The following is a 14,992-nucleotide window of genomic DNA, read 5'->3' as shown; positions in this document are numbered from 1 at the left end:
CGCTGGAAAATACGGTATCTGGTTTTTAGCGTCTATGGTGAAAGAATAACAAGAGAGAGAAAAATTAAGAATGACTCCTGAGCCCTGGCCAGTGAGGCTCAGTGGGTTGGGCATGTCCCATGACCAGAGTTCCAGTTCGATTCCACATCAAGGCACATGCCCACAACCAGGGAGACAGGCAAGAGGCTGCCAATGGATGTTTTGCTCTCCTATTGATGTTTTTCTCTCTCCCTTTCCATTCCTCTCTCTCTCTAGATATCAATTTAAAAAAAAAAAAATGGCTACTGACTTTTCTGCCTGCTCCTCCCTCCCTCGCAGCATTGCTCCAGCTGCACTTTATTATCTCCGAGCTTCGGGCTCCTGCTAGGCCAGCACCGCTGCCCTCTCCTCCTAGCCGCCATCATGACCATCTAGTGGCACATTATATGCCATAATAAGATGTTCTCAGCTATCTACATGATACAAGAGATGACAGTTAGGCTGTGCTTGGAGGGAGAGGGGAAGAGGATCAGTAGGACAGAGGGTAACATCAATGACTTACTGGTGGAAAGGCCGCCGCTGAAGGTGGAAGGTGAAGGTACCGAAAGCACAGTCATCTCTGGTGTTGATATTGTCACTTGCAGGAAACAAGCGAGCTTCACACACACAAAAAAAAGCCTAGAAGAAGTACATCAAAGATGACATGAAATCAATCAAAGGGAAACTTGAAAAACAGAGACAAGAAAGAGGAAAACCTTTTATGACAGGGGCTGCAGAGCAAATCAAACACATCCTTGCTAAATTTTAAAAACTGCCCGTCTGTATTGGTGACAACATGAATCCAGATGGCATGGTCACTCTGCTGGACTTCCATGTGGACGGCGTGACCCCCATATAGCGTTCTCTTTAAGGATGGTTGTGAAATGGAAAAAAATGTTAACAAATTTGGCAATTTGGATCCATCATCTGTTATCATAACTGGCTGCTGCTTTTCATCCACACACCAGAACTAGGACAAAAGGGACTGATGTTATCTTGAGCTCTTCATTTGTGTTGACTTTGATTTATTGAAGCAGAGGCATTGTTTTTTAAGAAGAAGAAAAAAAGGCATGTCATGTAGGTTGTCTAAAAATAAATGCATTTAAGCTTAAAAGAAAAAAAAAAGGATAGCTACTGAGATTGCCAACAGAATCGGCCATAGAATTCTACATCTTGGCCATGCGATGGCATTCCAGGGATAAATCACAGGAGTCTGTCCTGGTCAATGCACTTTTACACATGCTGTTTCCTGGAACTGGGACCCCCCATCCCATTCCTATTTGCCTAACAAAGCCTTCAGTGTATTCTGGAACTATACTTTTAAAAGCAATTTGGCAACATATTTCAAGGGCCATAAAAGTGTTCATAAATTTTGACCCAGTATTTCCACTTCAGAGAATTTATTTGTTCCAAAGAAATAACCAAAAAAAAAAAAGGGAGGGGGGGATGCACTACATGTTCAAAGATGGTCATTACAGCTTTAGAAATAAGACACAACAACAACAACAAAAATCAAACAATAGGGGAATGGGTAATTAAATCATAGTATACTTGCTGGATGGCTTATTGCGTAGCCATTAAAAGTGATCATTATAAATTTCACTTTTTGATGTAAAAAGGGGCTGTGATAAAAATCAAGTCATATGATTAAATGCATTAGTTGGACTGCATACTTGTCTTACTCTGCTCGGCTGCCATAACAACATACCATAGACTAGGTGGCTGAAACAACAAAAGTACTGCTCACAGTTCTGGAGACTGAAAGTCCAAGACAAGGTGCCAACAGGGTCTGTTCCTGTGTCTCCTTGGGTTGCAGACAGCCAACTCCCCACTCTGTTCTCACAAGGCCTTCCGAGGTGTGTGCACCCAGAAAGGAGTGGAAGTTCTGTTGTCTCTTCTTCTTTTTTCTTTTTCTTTTTTTTTCTTTTCTTTTTTTAAAATATATTTTATTGATTTTTAAAGAGTTTTAAAGAGTTTCTCTCTAACAGAGAGAAAGAGTTAGAAGCATCGATGAGAGAGAAACATCAATCAGCTGCCTCCTGCACACCCCCTACCGGGGATGTGCCCACAACATGCCCTTGACCGGAATAGAACCTGGGACCCTTGAGTCCACAGGCTGATGCTCTATTCACTGAGCCAAACTGGTTAGGGCTCTTCCTCTTCATATAAGAGCACTAATCCCACCATGAGCACACCACCCTCGTGACTTTATCTACACCTAATTATCTCCCAAAGGCTCCATTCCCCAAATACCATCCCATTCAGGTTTGGGTTTCAACGTGAATTTTGGTAGAACACAATTCAGTCTGTAGCAATCCTTAAATGTCCTTGAAGGGAATTCATAAAAGTCACTGGCATAGATTGATGGGAGGAGGGATGACTTTTCTTTTTTCCTCTGTATTATTCAACATTTCTATAATGGTGTTATGTAGTTTTCAACATAATTGGGGATTGGAAAGGGTTTAGAATAAAAATGATCCATCTTTCAAGCCTTCGCTCTAATGCCACCCTCTCTAGGAAATCTTCCTCAGTTTTTCTGAAGTTCTTATTTCACATCTTTTCTGAAGTTCTTATTTTACTGGACCACATGTTCTTCTGGGACCAAAGCCATGAACAATTCCCCTTCGTTCCTAACCTATATAGACCAAGGGCACAAGACCCCAAGTCAAGAAGCTAGGCTAGGATTCTAGGGGGGTGAGGCAGTAAAGAGTGGGGTGCGTGTGCAGTCAAAAAACAGGTATGGCCAATAGCTAGTTTGGCTCAGTGAATAGCAGGTCAGCCCCATGGACTGAAGGGTCATGGGTTCAATTCAGGTCAAGGGCATGTACCTTGGTTGCAGGCTCGATCCCTGGCGCTGGTTGGGACGTATGTGTGAGAGAACCAATCAATGTGTCTCTCTCACATCCATGTTTCTCTCTGTCTCTCCCCCTGCCTTCCACTCTGTATAAAAATCAATAGAAAAAGATCCTTGGGTGAAGATTAGCAAAATTAAAAAATTAAAACCCCACAGGTATGGGATCTAAGCAACAGATCAAGGGCACCATCAGGTGCAGGGCTTGAAAACTAAAGGCATAAACTGCTGAGCATTGAGTTAGAGCTGGTTTTCCTAGTTGTTTTATTTATTATTATAAATAATGCATGTATACATGTATTACTCATGCAAAAAAATTAAATAGTTCAGATAAAGACCACCTTGACTCTTACACAATCCCACTCCTCTCCCCAGGGACGGCCAGTTTAGTACGTACCCTTCCAGAATATTCTTCCTCATGCAATAATTTCAAAGTGTGCACCCGTGTTTATGTAAATAGAGCCAGATTGTTCTGTGACCTGCTTCTCTCTCATAAGACCTTTTCGCTTCAGGATGCAAAGGTCTCCCTCATTTGTTTGGACCTCAGAAAACCATTACTAACGTGGATATTTAAAGATATATTTAACCCTTTCTCTACCAGTGAGCATTTGGGTTGTTTCTAATGGCTCGGGTTTCTGCCACTTCCACCACGGCCCCTGGGACCAGGCCTATTTGTGCACGTGGAGCACTTCTCCGGACAGAGCTGTAGAACTGCTGTGGAGGGTCTGGGCATTTTCCATGTTCACAGGCTCTGCCAATCTCGCTCTACAAACACATGACGAATCCCACACTTACCAACAGTGAAAAAGGTGCCCGTGGTGTTGTCTGACGTGCATTCCTTTGGTGATGAGTGAGACTGAGCCTGTCGTCAGACATTTACTGGCCATCTGCAGTTCCTCTAGGGTGAACTGTCTGTCCTGAACTGTCACTCATGTTTTCTTTTGGGTGGTTTGTCTTTTACTTACTATTTGTAGAAATTCATCATATAATCCTGAATATTAATCCTTTTCCATTGTGTATGTTGCAAATATGTTCTTTCAATCTGTCACTTCTTTTAACATTATTTATGGTGGTGTGTTTTTTTTTTGTCATGAAGCAGTTTTAGATTTGGACATAATCCAATATAAAAAAATTTTCTCTTTATGATTTTTGTGTTTTATGTCTTGCTAAAGAAAGCTTTTCCTAACCCAGGGTTATATACAAATTCTCCTGTGTTTTCTCTTAATAGTTTTATAGCTGTGTTGTTTTACACTTAGCTCTCTCATCCATCTAGAATTTATTTAGTGAATAGTGTAAAGCACGAATCAGATTTATGTGTGTGTGTTTTTTCACACGAATAGCCAATTATCTCCACTATATTTATTGATAACTTCAGTCTTTCCCTACTGCTTTTAAATGATACTTTATCCTGAACCGAACTCCCCTTTATAAGGACCCTTTTAAACTCTCTGTCTTGTGACATCGATGCATATGTCTTATCCCATGCCAGCTCACCACCATTTCAATTAGCACAGTTTGGTAATGTTTTGTTATCTGATGGGGCAAGTCCTCCCTCATTGTACTTCTTTTTCAAATATTTCTTGACTATTCCAACACAGTTATTCTCCCAGATTGGTTTTAGAACTGGTTTGTTAAATTTCACACAAACACACACACATACAGATCCTGTTGCAATTGTGTTGAATTTATAGAATTCTTTGGACAGAACTGATGTCTTCACAAGTGCTCTCTCTGTTTATGTTGGGCTTCTCTTAAGTCTCAGCTCTGATGCTGAGGCCAACTGCACTGGTTACGAGCTCTGTGATCTGGAGACGCCGGCGTGGGGGGGAGGGGAGGGGGAGAGACAGCGGAGGCTCAGCCTCTGAGCCCTGGCTCTGTCATCTTTGACAAAGGAATACTATTTCCTGTCCCAGGGCTGACTGGGGGTGGGATACAAATGACCTCAGTGTGTGAATGTACTAGATGGTGAACTCCCAGAGGGCAGGCCTCTGCCTCTCTTAGCCCAGGTCAGTGGGTGCTTTGAAGTCCTGAGGCAGAAGAGGAGAACACGATGTTTCCATTTAGGTACATTCAGGAGGTGTAGGATGTGGGGTTGGCAGGGAGAGAGAGGCAAAGAACTGACATGTCTACCACTGTGTTAGGTACTTTGCATATATTGCCTCATTTGTCCTCAGAACAAGCCTGTGCGGTAGATACCAGCATCTTCTTTCTAGCTGAGAAGAATGAGACTCAGACAGTGACCTGACTGGACGCAGATGGAAGGTTCTAATAAAGTGCACCCTGCACCCTCTCTGCTGCCTAGTTTGGGAGTCGATGGGGGCCTCTCCCGGTCACAAAGCCAGAGCTGCTAGACGATCTGATGCTCTCATTTGAGGCGAGTGAGCCCAGAGTAGACTTACACCCAAGATACCCACATGAGCATTCAGTACTTAGCACAGCACTGAGCACATATTAGGAGCTTGTTGAATTAGATCAGGACAAAGTCCAAGTATGATGTGAATGCTACAGAGCACAGTAACCGCTAGACAAGTTCAGAGGAAGAAAAAGGCTCTGTGGACTAGGGAAATCAGGGAAGGCTTCCAGATGGAGGTGAGATTGGAACTCAGCCCCAAGAGATGGAGAGGTTTTAGACAAGCATAAGAGAACAGAACATTCCAGAATCAGAGTTGGTACTGCTAAGCAGGTGAGCCCAGCTGGCAGGACAGGCAGTGAGTGTGAGCAGAGAAAGGCATTTCTCGATGACTGAGGGCTTGGCTGGGCAGCATCTCCAGGCTGAAACAAGACGGAACAGCTGGTGTGTCGTGAAGTTGTTATCTTCTAGGCCCATCAAGCTACCCACAGTGTCTTTTTTTTTTTTTTTAATTCCTCATCCAAGGACATTTTCTCCCTTGCTCTCTAGAGAAAGTAGAGAGGAAGGAAGGAGGAAGGGAGAAGAAAACATTTATGTGAGAAAGACACATCTATTGACTGCCTCTTGTAGGAGCCCTGACTGGAGCCAGGGATCAACCTGCAAACCTAGGTACATGCCCTTGACCAGGAATCGAACCTGAGACCTTTCGGTGCACAGCCAATGCTCCAACGACTGAGCCTCACTGGCCAGGGCTACCCACAGTATCTTAAAGTGAAGCCTCACTTTCCACCTACAGATCTCACAACCAGTTGTCATGGCATCAAAACACACACACCAGCATGGAAAGTCAGCCAGGAGGGGCAGGAAGGGGCTGCTTTCCTCATGTCCTTTGCCGCCCCACACTGCATCCTGACCTATCTCTTCACTCTGACTTTGTCTCCCCACTCCATATACACACATGCATCGTTGTGTATATGTGTGGGCACCTGGGCGTCAGCTGTGTGCCCTTGAGTGAGTGCCTCAGCCTCTCTGAACTGAAGATATATAGTTTCCAAGAAGGCACATGCTCTGGTCATAGGTACCTCTGACGCCCATCAGAGACAGGGAAGCTTTTTCTGGGGGAAAAGTTTCACAGCATGGCCACTGTTAACACCGTCATACATCCTAAGAGAAAAGGAACAACACAGTTTATGCCAGGTGCTTTCTATACGGATTAGGAGGTTGAGTTTGAGGGTTTCAAAACCAAAGCACAACCTAACCAGCATGGCTCAGTGGTTGAGCATCGACCTATGAACCAGGAGGTCACGGTTTGATTCCTGATCGGAGCACATGCCTGGGTTGTGGGCTCGATCTCCAATGTGGGATGTGCGGGAGGCAGCCAATCAGTGATTCTCTCTCATCATTGATGTTTCTCTCTCTCTCCCTTCCTCTCAATAAAAATATATTTAATAAAAAATAATAAAATAAAATAGAAACCAAAGCACATTACCTCAGGTTCTCCAAGAAGCCACTCCCATGATGGGATTAGATATGCAAGATATTTATTTGAAGAAAAATCTCTAAAGGAAAAATGGAAGTGAGCCAGAGGAGGCATGCAACTGACAGACCATGATGTGGGTCTGACCCCGGTGAGGGAGGGAGGCGAGGGAGGAGGGTTAGATGGGCAGAGTCTCAGACTGCAGCATAGTTCTAAGGAGGTTTTGACCAAACCAATGGGAAGTCCTCGAGCTAAAAGTCATCCCCAGAGGAGTGTTCACTGGGGAGCCTTCCATGGGAAGTTGGACTTGGCACCAAAGCACCGAAGCTGGGGCCCCTGGTCAATTTCACTCCTGCGGAGGGGAGCTGAGTGGCACCTTGTCATGGCTGCCACTCAGAGCACTGTGGCACTACCACCTGCTTGATCCTGACATTATTTAAGCCCAAGGGAGTCTAGGTGTTGAGGTGTGAAGATGATGCATTTGGCCAAACCTCGCTGTGGGGCTCCTCAGCTTACCAGCTATGTAATCAGGCCCGGGCTTTTTACTAATCTAACTTTCCATTTTTCTACGCCATGCGGTAACAATACACCTTTTTTTGTGGGTTGCTAAGAAGATAATCTCCTCAACTCTAAAGGAAGAAACTAGATGGAATTGACTGACTGACGTCTGGGTCAGAGGCCAAAGGAAGGGGTGCTTTCCTTCTTCCTAGGGGAGGTTCCAGAGGTTGGAGCCTGAAAAACAAGGACAGAAAGGAGAGCCTGCGAGAGGCCCACTCCCGGTAGATGCGGCATGCTCACTTCAGAAGAAAAATACAGATTCTCCTGTACCGTCTGGATAGTAAATGCTTCACAATTTCATAAAATATATAAGTTCTATAATTACTTCCAAGGAAAAATGTTTATTCACAAAAGTTTGCATTTAAGAATGCCTTCAGCTGCAAACATGAGAAAACCCAGCTACTTGTGTGTTAAGCAGTAATGTCATGGACTTGCCTCATGTAACCAGAAATTAGAAGGTAGGGGGCTCTGGGTTTTGTTTAATTTCTTAGTAATGCCAGGGCACTAGATCCACGTCTCTGTACTTCTCTCGATCTTTGCTCACTGTCACAAGGTGGAATGCCACAGCTCTGAACATCACACCTTCACACAGTACTGTCCCAAACAGGAGACCAGAGGAATGTAAAAAAGGGGGCATTTACCTCTCATTTCTTCTTTTCTGGGGGAAAATCCTCTCCCAGAAGCCTCTCCCCGCCCCCCCCCTGCCCCCCCCAAAGCCTTATCCCTTATGTCTCATTGGCAGGAATTAGACTACTCTTCCACCAATCAGTGGCAAAGGTATCTCAGGGCACACGTCTGCTTACACAAGGTCAAGGCCTACTAGCAAAGAAGACCGCAGGGAATGACTCTTGAGTAGGCAACAAGAATGTCTTCCATGGGATACATTTATGAAAACAGAGTGACTCTTTTAATCCTCTGAGCATCGCTAAGCGGTTCACGAGTACATAAACACATACAGTATAAAATGAGAACAATGAAAAATAATATACAAGACATAGGGGTCAGACTAAGAAAGGAATTCATTCAATCAATGAAGGGCAGGGTTTCAGGGGTGACTAGAATAGTGGGCACAGACCATTACAGTGGAGCTGACGGACTCTCTGTCCTGGGGGAGGGAACCGGTCAGTGAAACCCTCACAAAATCTATGTCTAAGCAGAGTGCTGCCAGATGAGGAGGAGCTCACCAGGCAAACGGGGTTGGACATGAGCAGGCTCAGCCCACGAAAAGCCATGTTTGTAAAGGAAGGGCTCATCATGCTTTGAGATGTCACAGCCATGAGAAAGGGGAGGGACGAGTTCCCAAGCCTCCTCTCGGGGACACAAGGGCACAGGCTGGCCAGGTTGGATAGAGAAAGTCTTCACGGCCGAAACCGGTTTGGCTCAATGGATAGAGCGTCAGCTTGGGGACTGAAAGGTCCCGGGTTCGATTCCGGTCAAGGGCATGTACCTTGGTTGCGGGCATATCCCCAGTAGGGGGTGTGCAAGAGGCAGCTGATCGATGATTCTCTCTCATCGATGTTTCTAACTCTCTATCTCTCTCCCTTCCTCTCTGTACAAAATCAATAAAATATCTTTAAAAAAAAGAGAGAGAGAGAAAGAGAGAGAGAGAGAGAGAGAGAGAGAGAGAGAGAGAGAGAGAGAGAGAAAGTCTTCACGGAAGAGGCAATTTTACAGATGACAACCAATGACCCTGGGAGCAGTGAGATCCCCAGAGGGAAGCACAGAAAGCGGCCTTGGCAGGGCTATTTGGATGCGATCTATCCAGACAGTGGGGGGTTGGGAAGATCGTGGGTCTGCATGGAGCAAGGCAACTCAGCTGGCCCCCTGTGGCCAGTCACAGATGTCCCTCTCTGCCTCTGCATATCCTGTTCTGCTTGGAGTGTCCTTCTACACCCCTCTTCCTGACATACACCTTCCTGACTTTAAAGACCCTGCTCCAGCATGGCTTTCTTGGAGAAACCTCCTTCAGCCCAGAGGCAGAGCACATCACACAGACAGTATAAAATGTCTTCATACCTTGCGAGCATCACCTTCTAGATAACTGACCTGATTTCAGGTCTGTGTACCTTATTAGCGGGGGCGCTCCTTCAGGTCATTATCAGCCTGATGCTCAGGAGGCTGCAGCTAAGAGGGCCCCAGACAAACATAGAGGTTCAAAAGGGAAGAAGGAAGTCCAGGAAGAAACAAATGGGTCTGTGAATGAGAGACCCCCTCTATGGTAGCCAAGCACTCCTGGTAAGTGTTCCCTTCCACACGCCAATGTGGGCACCAGTGACCAGATCCAGCTACTAGAACCCTCCCTGGTGGTACCCGGTGTGTACTCTGGGAAGGGTGCTAAGTTTGATGCCCACATACTACAGCTATTGGAGAAGGGAAGAGCATATTGAGAAAGGAAGAAAAGAAGGAACTCAACCAAGATTCAAAAATTGGCCCTTTCTAAAAGTTTTCCACACAGAGCGTTGGGAACCAAGACGGAAAACACTGATACCGAGTTTAAGAACCGAGGCACTCTCTAAGGAGAATTGGACATGTCCACATAAGGCAACAAAATCAGGAGAAGGGAATGAAGCTATCCTGATGCATAAAGCAGCTCGAAGGGACCTGGAGATTACTTGTTCCTTATGCAGAAAGCTTCCCGGGGAACTACAATGGTAATGGCCGTGCCAAAGAAAGTGGAAATCGGGCCAGGATCCGAAGGAGGGGTACGTACAAAAAAATAACAAAAGGCCGCAGAGATAAAATCAAGAGAGTCGTTTAGAAAAAGAAATGAGATATAACGTGCACAAGGCGGCAAAGAATGAGAAAAACATTTTGTAACTCTAACAGGCCAAAGAAAGGGGATCAGGAGATTGCAGGCTCGTTTTTTAAGTTGGGGAGAGAAAGCCTATAAAGCAAGGACACTAAAAACGCAGAGGCTTTTAATTTTTTTTCTCAGTCTAAAAGGGTCATCTGTGATCTGAAACTGAAAGAGGCACCACATGGGATCCCGAGGAGGCGGGAAGCCAAGAGGGAATGAGGAAAGAACTTGTGTATTCACATCCACAGAGCCTGATGACTTACATGCTTAGGTACTTAAGGAATTGGCCCAAGGTGCAGTCAGATCACTAGCTCTCGCTCCGAGGGGATTAATGGAGAACTGGTGAGGGGCCTGGAGGCCAGAAGGGGAGACTCAGGCAGCCTGTCCATGCCTCTCTTTAAACCTGGGGAAAAGCAGATGCCTCTGGAAGTGCCAGACCCATCAGGAGAGCTGCTCTAATAGAAAACTACTGGGACACGTCGTCAAAAAATCAATCTACAAACACAGGGTCATAAGGAATTAGGTAATAACCATCACTGCTTTCCAAGGAACACATTCTGTCAGAGTAATCCAATTTCCTTCCAGGACAGAATGATGGGCCTGATGAATCGGGAATGGCAAGAGACACATAATCTTCCTTAACTTGAAGAGCAAGGCATTTAACTTCATCTTCCATGAGAAGTCTTGAAAGAAAAATGGGAGAAACGGGGTCTTTATTTGGCCTTTCTAGGGTTGAGCAAATGAAAAGATGTTGAAGGGCTAACCCAAATAGCAGTTCTTTATTGTCTATGTCATGTGGATGGATGAAAATGGATAGGGTAGGGGTGAGTGGGGTAACTGTGCTGGTGATGGCAGGAGACAGAGGGCTAGGGAAGATGAGAGGGTAGTAGTGGTGGTGGTGATAATTATGGAGATGGCAGTGGTGGTAGTGGAGATGGTACTGATAATAAAGGTAGTGATATTAGTGGAGGTAGTGATAACGGTGATAGAGATGGACGCGATGGTGTGGTAGAGGTGTTGGTAAAAGATGTAGTGATGGCTGTGAAGATGGGCATCATGTTGAAATGGAGATGGAAATGCTAACAGTGATCATTAAAGTGGAGATGATAGTGATGAGCATGATGGAGATATTGACAGCGGTGGGTGTTGAGGTGGGGTGGTTATGGTAATGGAGATGGAAGTAGTGGTTGTGGTAGAGATGGAGGTAGATATTGGTGGAGAAGGAAACAGTGATCATGGTAGAGATTAATGTGGTGGTATGAGAGAGATGGTGGGAACAATGGTGGTGGAAATGCAAACAAGGACAGTGGCAGAAGTGAAAATGGTGACAGTGATTGTGATCATGGTAGCAACAACCAAACCTAGACTAGACATGGCAAATCTGGCTTCACAGTCTTCATTCTGGGGCATCAATGATAGGCACACTAACCTGTTCTTTCCACATCTTTGCTGAGAGAAGTGGGCCCAAGACTCGAGGCATTGGGACCCAGCCTCCTTCTTATAAGGTTCTCCCTCCTCCCAACTGGTGGGCGGAGTTATGACATTACTGACATCTGTCACAGAGACATCCCTAAGACATTGAACCACCAATCAGCATGTGCCAAAGTGTCCTAGAGCTCACCCCTTCCTGTTCCAACTTGGGTCCAACCCTCTCCTGTTCCTCCCCTTAAAAAGACCCCCAGACCAGCCCATGTGTTGCATGTCCAGGCAGCAGTCCTGCTGGGTCCCTCTCCCCTCCCAACTCCTTCAATTCTGATTTCTCTACCTCCTTAATGAGTCCCACTCATTACTGGGGAATAAACTTTACTTTAAAATGTCTTGGTGGTCAGTTCCCTGCTCCTCAAACCTTACAGTTCTGACTTCCTTTCCAGTATCCTGTTAGTCCTGGGGCAGTGAGCCCCTGTCTGCCCAAAAAGGATGGATTAGCTGCCAATCTCAAGAGGCCTGAGTGATGGAGGAGTTCCTCCAGCCCAAAGGGGTGGGCATAGCCTGAGAAGAAGAAGTTTCAATTGGAGACAGGCTGTCTGTGCCCAAGACTGGAATCTCCAGCCCCTGTTCGCTGATGAGTATTGGAGCCTCCCAGCCCGGGATACTGGGCAGGATAGCTCTGAAGAGGCCTCTTGTGATTCTTGCCTTCCTACCTCTTGCCAGCCTGAATTCTATTATTGCAGCTCAAGGACAAGGGATGGGAGGGTGGACACGACCTCCATCCACCTTGGTTTTCACCAGAATGTGGCTGTTTTGTTGAATGGAAGTAAAATGTAAATGCCCCCCGTCCGTGGGCCAGTGAGCCTTAGAAGCCCTGTGGACGGATGAAGAGATGGGTTGCTGGAGTCTGTGGTTGGCTTCCTGGAATGTGTGGTGGAAAAGGAGCTCACCAACTTGGGCTGGACTCCCTGAACACATTCTTGAAGACATTCTTGAGGCTGGAAACTCAGCTCCAGTCGATCAATGATTCTCTCTCATCATTGATGTTTCGCTCTCTCTCTCTCTCTCTCCCTTCCTCTCTTAAATATATGCATATGTATGGAAATAGGAGAAAATGGCATGTTGCAGAACAACACATATAGTTTGATCTCATTTTGGAGAAGAAAACAAACAAAAACCTACCCTTCTCTCTCCTCTCAGCTGGGCGGAGGCTTCCTGCTAAGTTCAGGCTGGCTCAGCACAGGCTGCACTGGGTTGAAAGCCCAGCCCCTTCCTTCCAGCCAAATGGGTCAGTGCCCCAGGATGGCCACACCTGGGGAAGGAAGCACTGCTGAGGCCCCAGGGTCAAGACTCATACCCAGCGGAGCACAATGGAAGTGGCCTCCATGCTGAGGCAGATAGGCCTGGCTTCAAATTGTGCCTTCGTCTGCTCCCGGCCGTGGGCCAGGTTCCTCGTCACTCTGAGCCTCCATTTCCCCATCTATAAAATGGGATTAATCACACCTATCAAACTGTGTGGTGGGAACTAAATGAGACAATGTATAGAACACCTCAGTAAGTGCCCGCTATCTCCTGATTGTTTTTTGTTTGTTTTATTGTCTTTTGTTTATTTGTTTTATTGATTTTAGAGAAGAGGGAGGAAGAGATAGAAACATCAATGAAGAGAGAGGTTCATTGATTGGCTGCCTCCTTCATGACCCCCATGGGAGATCAAGCCCACAACCTGGCCATGTGCCCTGACTAGAATCGGATAGTGACTTCCTGGTTCGTATGCCCATGCTCAACCACTGAGCCACTAAGCCAGGCCTCAAAGGTTTCTTTCACTTTGCTTTCAAATTTCTATAATCAACCTCGGCGGCACCTCTGCTCATCAGCCCCTCCTTCCTCCCTACTCTAACCCTGCTGTGGTCTCCATGGTGGGTCCTCCCCAGGCCCACCCTTATTCCTCCCTCAGTGGCTACACCGAGGCCTCCTCCAACACTGAGGTAAGTTCTGGAAGGCCAATGAAGAGTGCCTCCTCCATCAAAATATCCTCGCTCTCTCCTTACCCACCACACCAAAGTGTCTCCCATCCCTTCCCACCTGTGCCCAAGTCCCACCCTGAGCCTCTGCCTTCTTCAGAACATGACCCCATCAATCATCTCCCCTTTCTCTCCGTACAATCTTCAACTCATCCCTCCCCCACACACACACACCTAACCTATGATTAAGCTCAGGTGAGTACCCCCGTAAAACACCCACTTCCCTACCCTGCTCCCCACCCCATCTCCCATCTTCTTTTGCCACCCAGCTGCCTCCTCCTGCCGCTGCTCCTACCACCCATCAACCCAGGACCCTTGGTCCAGCCTCCTGCCCTGGCACCATCGCGGCCACCTTTGGTCACCAGGGGAGACAGCCAGACACAGGCCCAAGGAAACAGCTCCTCGCATGGCTGAAGCCACCTCTAAAGTCTTCCTCATACTTCCTGCCATCGGTCTCCCATCCATCTTCCGGGCTGACTTCCATCTCTCTGCTGACATGGTGACTGAGCTTGGAAAGAAACCTGACCCGTGTTCTCTCTTTCGGAGGCGGAAACTCAAGCCCAATAACGTCCCCAGGTAACTTCCCCGAGACCACACAGCGGGGTGAGCTGTGGAGCCGGCTGTCTTTTATCAGGGAATCAAGAACTTCCGGAAGTTTCCGGCTCTCCGGAACTTCTTCCCTTCTATTCGACACCCTAAAAAAAAAAAATTAAATTTAAATTTAAAAAAAAAAAAAAAAAAAAAAAGCCCAGCCAGGTGCATATTAGCATAAAAACGTCCCTAATTAGACCCCGTTTCCGCCTGGATGGGTCTGACCCCGCAGCCTAGGTCCCAGGCTCAGGCCCCAGCACCCCCATCCCATCATTCCCGCGCCCCCCTTCCTCCTCCTGCCCCGGGTCTCCGAGCACCTGCCGGGAGGGGGCCGGAAGCCTCCGCGGAGGCTGGGCTCTCCCCCACCCTGGGCGGCCCCGCCCGGACGCCCCCCTCGGGCCGCCCTCCCCGGCGGCGGGCGGTGTGATTGACCTTGGCAAGCCGCAGCGGAGCCCTCGGAGGGCTCGGCCCCTCGCGGCCGCCCGGCGCCGGGCTCCAGTTTCTGCTGCCACCATCTCGGTTTCTCTCCCCGCCAGGGCCCGGGGGCGGGGGGGGGGGGGGATGCTGGGAGGAGCCCAGTCCAGCCCCCCCCCCCCCCCCTCAGCTGCAGCGCTTGGCTGCGGGAGACGCGATCTGATGAGACCGCCTTCCTGCTGCACATTCAGCCTTCCTTCGCCGGACTCTCCATCCGGGGCCGGCAGCTCGCCCGGCGCGCAGGCCGGTCCCGGGGGACCGGCGCAGCTGCAGCCAGGGCTCGGCACCCCACCTTCCTCCCCGCCCCCTCCGGCCTGCACCCAGAGTCAGCCGGCTGGGGATCGGAGGATGGTGCCCACCCACCGCTGGCTCCCAGGAAGAGGGCCAGCTGTGCCCCTCCTTCTCCCCACTGGGACTACGGAAGGGG

General features: G+C 47.7%; 1 pseudogene across 1 annotated transcript; it reads left to right on the top strand.

Moving 5' to 3' along the window:
- The first annotated feature begins 438 nt into the window (after nucleotides 1-438).
- LOC311614985 (translationally-controlled tumor protein-like) lies at nucleotides 439-992 on the top strand (annotated as a pseudogene). The gene has a single exon. The product of its transcript is annotated as a translationally-controlled tumor protein-like (transcript).
- Nucleotides 993-14,992: the final 14,000 nt, after the last annotated feature.

The sequence above is a fragment of the Pipistrellus hanaki genome, assembly GCF_964339955.1.
Source record: "Pipistrellus hanaki genome assembly, chromosome: 2".
NCBI lineage: Eukaryota > Metazoa > Chordata > Mammalia > Chiroptera > Vespertilionidae > Pipistrellus > Pipistrellus hanaki.
The sequence above is the reverse complement of the archived record's forward strand: the minus strand, read 5'-3'. Positions and strand labels throughout refer to the sequence as shown.